This window comes from Octopus bimaculoides, chromosome 20 (genome assembly GCF_001194135.2).
Source record: "Octopus bimaculoides isolate UCB-OBI-ISO-001 chromosome 20, ASM119413v2, whole genome shotgun sequence".
NCBI lineage: Eukaryota > Metazoa > Mollusca > Cephalopoda > Octopoda > Octopodidae > Octopus > Octopus bimaculoides.
In genome coordinates, this window is record NC_069000.1 from 14,885,928 (window position 1) to 14,893,010 (window position 7,083).

At 38.0% G+C, this 7,083-nt stretch overlaps 1 protein-coding gene across 3 annotated transcripts in view; it reads left to right on the forward strand.

Annotated features, from left to right (window-relative positions):
* The window catches only part of LOC106873321 (protein phosphatase 1 regulatory subunit 12A), a 231,579-nt gene that overhangs the window by 35,080 nt on the left and 189,416 nt on the right, over positions 1–7,083 (forward strand). The window contains exon 1 of one of the 3 annotated variants that reach the window (XM_052975109.1): positions 5,814–6,537. The exons of 1 other annotated variant lie outside the window; for it this stretch is intronic. The gene's annotated coding sequence lies outside the window, so the exon portion shown is untranslated. Of the gene's footprint in view, positions 1–5,813; positions 6,538–7,083 lie in introns of those variants that run through there. One more of the 3 variants, XM_052975111.1, reaches the window with a different exon arrangement.

Genomic DNA, 7,083 nt, shown 5'->3' on the forward strand with positions numbered 1-7,083 from the left:
ATGAAGTAGAAGAGGTCAGCAAGGGTCAAGTGGTGGAGACACCGCTTCGGCCTAGCTAAAGGCGTCTGGGACATATCTAACTGCTGCCAGATCAAAACCGTTGTTCCACCGCAGGAAAAGTTCTGACGCAGTGTTAATTCAAATTTGTGTATAGTGGATCGAATCCACTTCACGCCTGCAAGATTCTTATATATATATATATATATATATATAAATGGCAGTGCCCCAGCATGGCCACAGCTCATGAGCTGAAACTAGATAAAATGAAAAAATGAATATATATATATATATATGTTTGTGTGTGTGTATTTGTGCTTGTCACCCACCCCCGATTGATAACTGGTGTTGGTTTGTTTACATCCCCATAATTTAGCAGTTCAATAAAAGAGGCTGATAGAATAGGTAAGTATCAGACTTTAAAAATAGGTACTGCTATTGGTTTCTTTGAATAAACTCATCAAGGTAGTGCCCCAGCCTGGTTGCAGTCTAATGACTGAAACAAGTAGACAAATAAAATATGTAAATGACTTTCTTACAGGTTCGAATATTCCTCAAGTATATTTGAACTGGTAACAAGTTTATATTTGATTTCATACTTTAATGAATTTTGATAAGATTAACTCTCACACACAGACACACACACACACATATATAATACACACATATAATACACATGCACAACATACATACTATTCAAGGTTTTGTGAGGTTTCTACTCTTTCATTGTTAGTCAGGTGAGCGTTAGAAGCGGTTTCCATGACATTTGCAGGTCCATCCAGAGAGTTGAAAATGAAGCCCCCTATCTTAGTGCATCACTAAAAAAAAGCATGAACAGGGAGCAGCTCGAATGTTCACAACAGAATGAACTATCATTAAAAACATCCAAGGACCAAGAGGTAGTGGTGTTAAACAGGGCCGTGTGTTGGGACCTCGTTCCCCATATACAACCTCTCTAGATCTTCCTTTTTCGTCAGTCACATTCCTCATTTTTGTTTTTGGAATGCTCACGCTCTTTCCTACAGAGAGAGAGAATTATTGTATGAGATATTGCTCACAGATTACTCATGACCACTCTCTACCGGCTATATGGTAATCTGATACTTCTATCTGTTATAAGAGAGTCTAAATCGATAACGAACGACGAATTCAAAAGCAAAAACAACAAAAGCTAAAGGGTCGTTCACAGTGTACATTATTTAGTTTGACGCTCAAAGAAAGTTTTAAACGGAAGTACACTATTTGTGCTCTAACTGGTTTGAGTACGGACGTTCTTCCATAGACAAAACCACTTGTTTAGACAGTTTTCACTTTACCTTCATTCATTCAGTCAGTTGTTTGGCATTCTTATAGAACACGCCTCGCATAACATCTCTCGTATCTTTTTACAGTCTGACCTCTTCGCAACGCTTCCTCGTTTACTTCCCACTCATAAACATTAAACTTGTCGCTACCAAACACACTAAACTGCTTTACTCATTTATTTATATTATTATTAAAAAATTATTGGTTTCAAATTTTGGTACAGGGTCTGCAAGTGTGTGACAGTGGGTAAGTCGATTATATCGACGCCAGTGCTCGACTGGTACTTATTTTAACGACTCCGAAAGGATGAAAAGCAAAGTCGACCTCGGCGGAATTCGAACTCAGAACGTGAAGATGGACGAAATGCCGCTAAGCATTATGCCCGGTGTGCTAACGCTTCTACCAGTTCGCTACCTTTTTATTAAAAAAATATTGATTTAATATAGAAGGAATCGAGGCGGTAGAATCGTCAGAGCATCAGAATAAATATCTTTCAATATTTGTTCCGATTAAGGCGGCAACCTGACGGAATCGTTAGCACGACGGGGAAAATGCTTAGCGGCATTTCATGCGTCTTTATGTTCTGAGTTCAAATTGTGCCAAGGTCGACTTTGTCTTTCATCCTTTTGGAGTCGATGAAATAAGTACCAGTTGAACATTGGAGTCGATTTAATCGACTTGGGTCTTCCCTCAAAACTGCTGGCCTTGTGTCTGTAATAATTCGACTGTGCGAACCAAAGGAGATGGCGACGTAGACGGAAAAGGCTCCTTTTTACCATGTCGCACGGTCGAACACAAAATAAGATATATAAGATAGAAGGCTCGTCGTGAGAGATACGAGCCATAGTGCCAGTAAAAGAACTTAGGACAGACGACCGATATATATATATAGAGAGAGAGTAAGTTTATTAACATAGTGAAACTGCTTGTGTCTGTGTGCGTGCATGCGACATATATAAATAACACAGTATATAAGTCAGGCCTTCGTGTACAAGAGAATGTATACAACAATGTGAAGTAACGGACAGTCGTATAAGCAATAGTGTGTGTACAATATGTGAGAGTACAAGTGTGCGTGTGAATGAGAGGAACACAGAACATAGAAAGAGTGTCTGTAACATAGACTAGAAGTCTCAAACACTGAGATAGAGAAATACCAGTTCGTATTAGAGTTACACAAGGAGTTAGAATGTTCATACGCAGAGTTGTATCACAATATGCGTGTTGAGCGTCGAATACTGTGACCGTTTACCTTATGCGGAATATTCTCGCTGGTTAGTTCTGACTGTTGCTCGTGGTGGAAACAATTCACTCAAACAGTGTCGATATAAAATCGAGTGTGTTGATATTGGTGTGTACCTGGTGGTGGGGTTGCTGGCGCACGGCATTGTGGTAGACAGTACATAGGTGGTGAAGACGTCGGCGCTGGAACTGGTTGTAGCTGTGTTCTGTATGTGTGGTCAGCGACCAGACCTGTGAGAGATCTGGAATCGAAGACGATTGCTGTCGTTGGATCGGGCGAAACAGGGCTCACCGGAAACCCAGTAAAACTCTCTCACGTGACCTTATCCTAAGGCTACGATTGGACGTAATCCACCCTTAGCAAGCAGACCATGGCGACTATTGCCGCGCAAATAAGAACCAATCAGGATGGTGGACAGAAGAGTCCTAGGCAGCCTCGTTATCATTTATGATTGAATGCCCGAGAGAGAGAGAGAGAGAGAGAGAGAGAGAGAGAGAGAGGTTTCACTACATGTCAAAATTTGAAACCAATATTTTTTGCAGTTCTTAACATCCGAGTTCAAATCTAGCTGAGGTAAACTTTGTTTTCCATCCCTCGATAAAATAAACTACCAGCCAAGTAATGAAGTCGATTGTAGCGATTAACCCGGTCCTCTCAAAATTGCAAGCCTTGTGCTGATGTTAGTAACAATTATTGCAGTGAGAAGCCCACCATTCATCTTCCTTTTCTTTTCTTCAAACATAGCATAACTTTCAAGTTTCGTTCTTCCGAATAATAAAGCTCAAAACATAAATTTCGCTCTTTAATCGGACCCCTTATTACTTTACGTACACTTTAGGCCATTATTTGGAAGGGAATAAATAATTAAAGCATCACTCAACCATTAATTGACCACGAACGTTGTGGAGCTGTAGGGGTAAGCTTTTCTGACAAACCGAGAGACTTCGCTTCCCAATTGTAATCATTTCACTTTACATATATTAACTCCTTAGAAATACCAATAAAGACTCAGCTATAACAATCCTCTTCTGCTTAACTCTCAGCTTCTATTCACTCGAACATATTTTATTGTTAACTCTTTGCCTGTCCAGACCATTTCCATAAGTTTCTTTTAAATGTCTATACATGTTTTCAGGCTTTTAGGCCTTGTTTCGTTTGCTCTGAGTAAGATAAAGCTATATGCAGTATGTCGAAATGGTTCATTTTCGACCACATTAAAACCATTTCTTCTAGATCTATAATATTTGGAAGCTGCAGAGATTATTTGTCTTGAAAATGTCACATCTATTTTTGTCACGTACATCATGCCACGTAAATGAAAATTGTGATCACGTTGTTCGGGAAACTCATTAGCACTTTTGAAATTTCACGGTCAGTATATATAAACACCATGCTACTCTAGAGAAATCCAGAAGAATTAGCAGTTAATATCTTCAGGTGAAAAAAGGCGGCGAGCTAGCAGAATTATTAGCACGCTGGGCAAACCGCTTAGCGGTATTTCGTCCGTCTTTACGTTCTGAGTTGAAATTCCGCCGAGGTCTGATAAAATAACTGCCGTTTGAACAGTTGGGTCGATCAGATTGACTCCCCTCTTCCGAAACTGCAGATCTTGTGCCAAAATTCGAAACCAATATTCGATCGAAATAATCAAAGCAAGTGGACTTATCCTGGCTTAATATCTGCAAAATTACACGTTCCATACTTAAGTTGGGTACTTGCTTTTTACCATTCATTCACTTGCCAGAGCTCCTAAATGATGTTGTTAATGATGATCTAACCATACCTGAAGAGGTAACAGAACTGTGGAAAATGACCTACTTTTTGCAAGAAATTTCATCAATTGAGCGCAGTATGGATGTGTGCTCGCTTTGAAACCGCACGGTTTTAGGTTCAGTCTGACTGTACCGCACCTTTGGTAAGTGTCTTCTACTATAACCCCAAGCCGACCAATGCCTTGTGAGTAAATTTGGTAGATGGAACCTGTGTAGAAGCCCGTCGTATGTATATATATATGTGCGTGTGTGTATGTAGTTATGTCCGTGTGTGTTTTCTCTCCCCACATCACGTGACATCGGTGTTGGGTTGAAGACGGTCTAGGTAAATCTCACTCAAGAAAGTCCTATAAAAGAAGCTTCTTATGTGTTGAATGACTGATCATTTGATCAGAGACGAATTGAGGCCCTAAACACTTAAAAGATTTTAGTGTCCCCATAAATGATTATGTAATTTAAAATATAAACAATAACAAACCAGAAAATAAATTTTGATTTTTCAAAATGAAATGAAACAGGAAGAGGGGAAAATAATGTTTATTTTTGTATACTTCCACTTTATATTTGAAAAGTTTCCCCCTACTTCTTTGAATTGCAAAGTCTATGATCAGATCCTCAAAATTAATCTTAGGTAACACATCTGCATCTATACTTAATAGAGATTTCTTTCGTGCCGTAAACCATTTACCATTTCTGTGGTGCCCCCTCCTTCGCTTGATGCCCCAAGCACGTGCTTATTTTGCTTAATGGTTAATCCAGCGCTGCATTAGATGTTTATTTTCGAGTAACAATCACAATAAATTGTAATGCAGTGTACGACAAACTGGTTACTGTGAAACGGATGGGACGGCCACTTTGTATACGTGTGTTTACTGTAGTCGAAGGTATGTTATGTTTAAAGGATGGGGTGGCCAAAAACCACGCTACGTCACTGACTTGTTTTAATAGTATAACACAAATAACATTAACATTGCTAGTTTTGTATCAAAATAGTAAAATCATTTTTCAATTAGAGCTGAATGCGCCAAATTGATGTCATCTTTGGAATCATTACCCCAAATACACAAAATAGGCTAATTTTAAAAGCACTAAAATCTCTTTTGGTTGGTGCTATAGGAAAATAAAATAAATTATGGAAGCCACTTATTACGATCGCAAATAAGGTTATCAAACGGTTATTTATATCAAAATTAGTGGATCCCAAATACGTTCACGATATAGTTATATTCAATGTTTAATAGAATCAGCCAGTTATTGCTATGTAAGAGGCCCCCTTCCAGATTGATCACAATAAGCGACTTTCACTTGTAGTTAAGGTGTTCTGTCTATCTTTATGTTTCGTCTACATCTATCAGTCTGTTTATTTCACAGTCTATTTCTATCCGCACGTTGTCTGTCTAGCAGTCTCACTATTTCAACTGCTTGCTTGCCCGTCTATCTATCTACAAAACTCATTATCTGACTTCTCTTCATATCTGTGTATTTGTTTATAAGAAGTATGTGATTGACGCCGAGTCTGCCTTGCGGCTCGGTTCACGGTTGACAACGGTAGCAGCAGTAGCAGCGAAGAGAGAGTGAGAGAGATATGTTAGTCGAGTTAGGTGGGGAGAGAGAGAATTATGCACTTGTAGTGTGTCTCTCGTAACCGCCCCGAAAAAAAGTTAGAAAAAAAAATGAGAGAAACAAAACTCGACGTCAAAAAGTAGAAGACTAACAACAACAATTAACAAACACAATAGTACCCGAGAAACCACTAAACTTGTTATCTTATGGGGCTTTCCTTAGGAAAAACAGACGGTAATATGTATGATATAGCAGCGGAGAGTGTCTGTTCAAACTGGTAGTTGTTGCTGATATGAAATTCACTGACCATTTGCTTTACTTTAGTTAAGTTAGAAGTTAAAGCTATCTCATACTAAACGAAGCAAATGACATACATTATAAAGCTCTTTTTATTTTCATAAGAAAAAAATTACTTTACTTTCTGGACAAAAACCAAGTGATTGATATTAACTTACTCTGACCGAACGAGGCTATTTTCAGTTTTCAAGTTAGGTGTAAAAACTTTTAACTTTTGAGAGTCGGAAACTTTTCGTTTTATACATGTATGTAATAAATTAATGGAAAAACTAAACTTTTCTGGATGCTGTCAAACTATATATTGTGCCTGTTGAATGTATTCTAGCTATGGATCAAATGGAAGGACTAGCCGATATGGAAGTAAGTTATTATTATTATTATTATTTATGTTATTGTTATCGTGTGGGGGTGCTCTGATTGTTGGCCCCTGAGTGGCTGTTGTTTTTTTATTAGGACCAGTTACATTATAAATATTACATTTCATTATTTTATTGTTGTTTTTCGCTGATACTTTTCTTTCCTCGATATAAGCTCACTACAGTTTTGTATGTAACGTACTCTCACCCGTTGCTCTTGTGACAATAAAAGAAATACTAATAACGATAATTGTAGTAATAGTTATTATTACTAAATAGGCGACGTTGATTTTGGCTTTTTTTTTTCCTGGGTACATGCGGGGGTGGAGGTCGATAATTTAAGTATTAAGTACTGGCGTCAATAAAACCAACGTGCACACACACACACACACACACACACACTCTCTCTCTCCCTTAAGGATATGGTTAGAATAATAATTAAGAACTATTAACATTTATTGTTATTATTATTAAGGATTTTTATTATTCATGTTAATATGATATCCTCTGCAAATTTTTATTGTGGTAGCTTTCACAAGAGGTAAGTGTG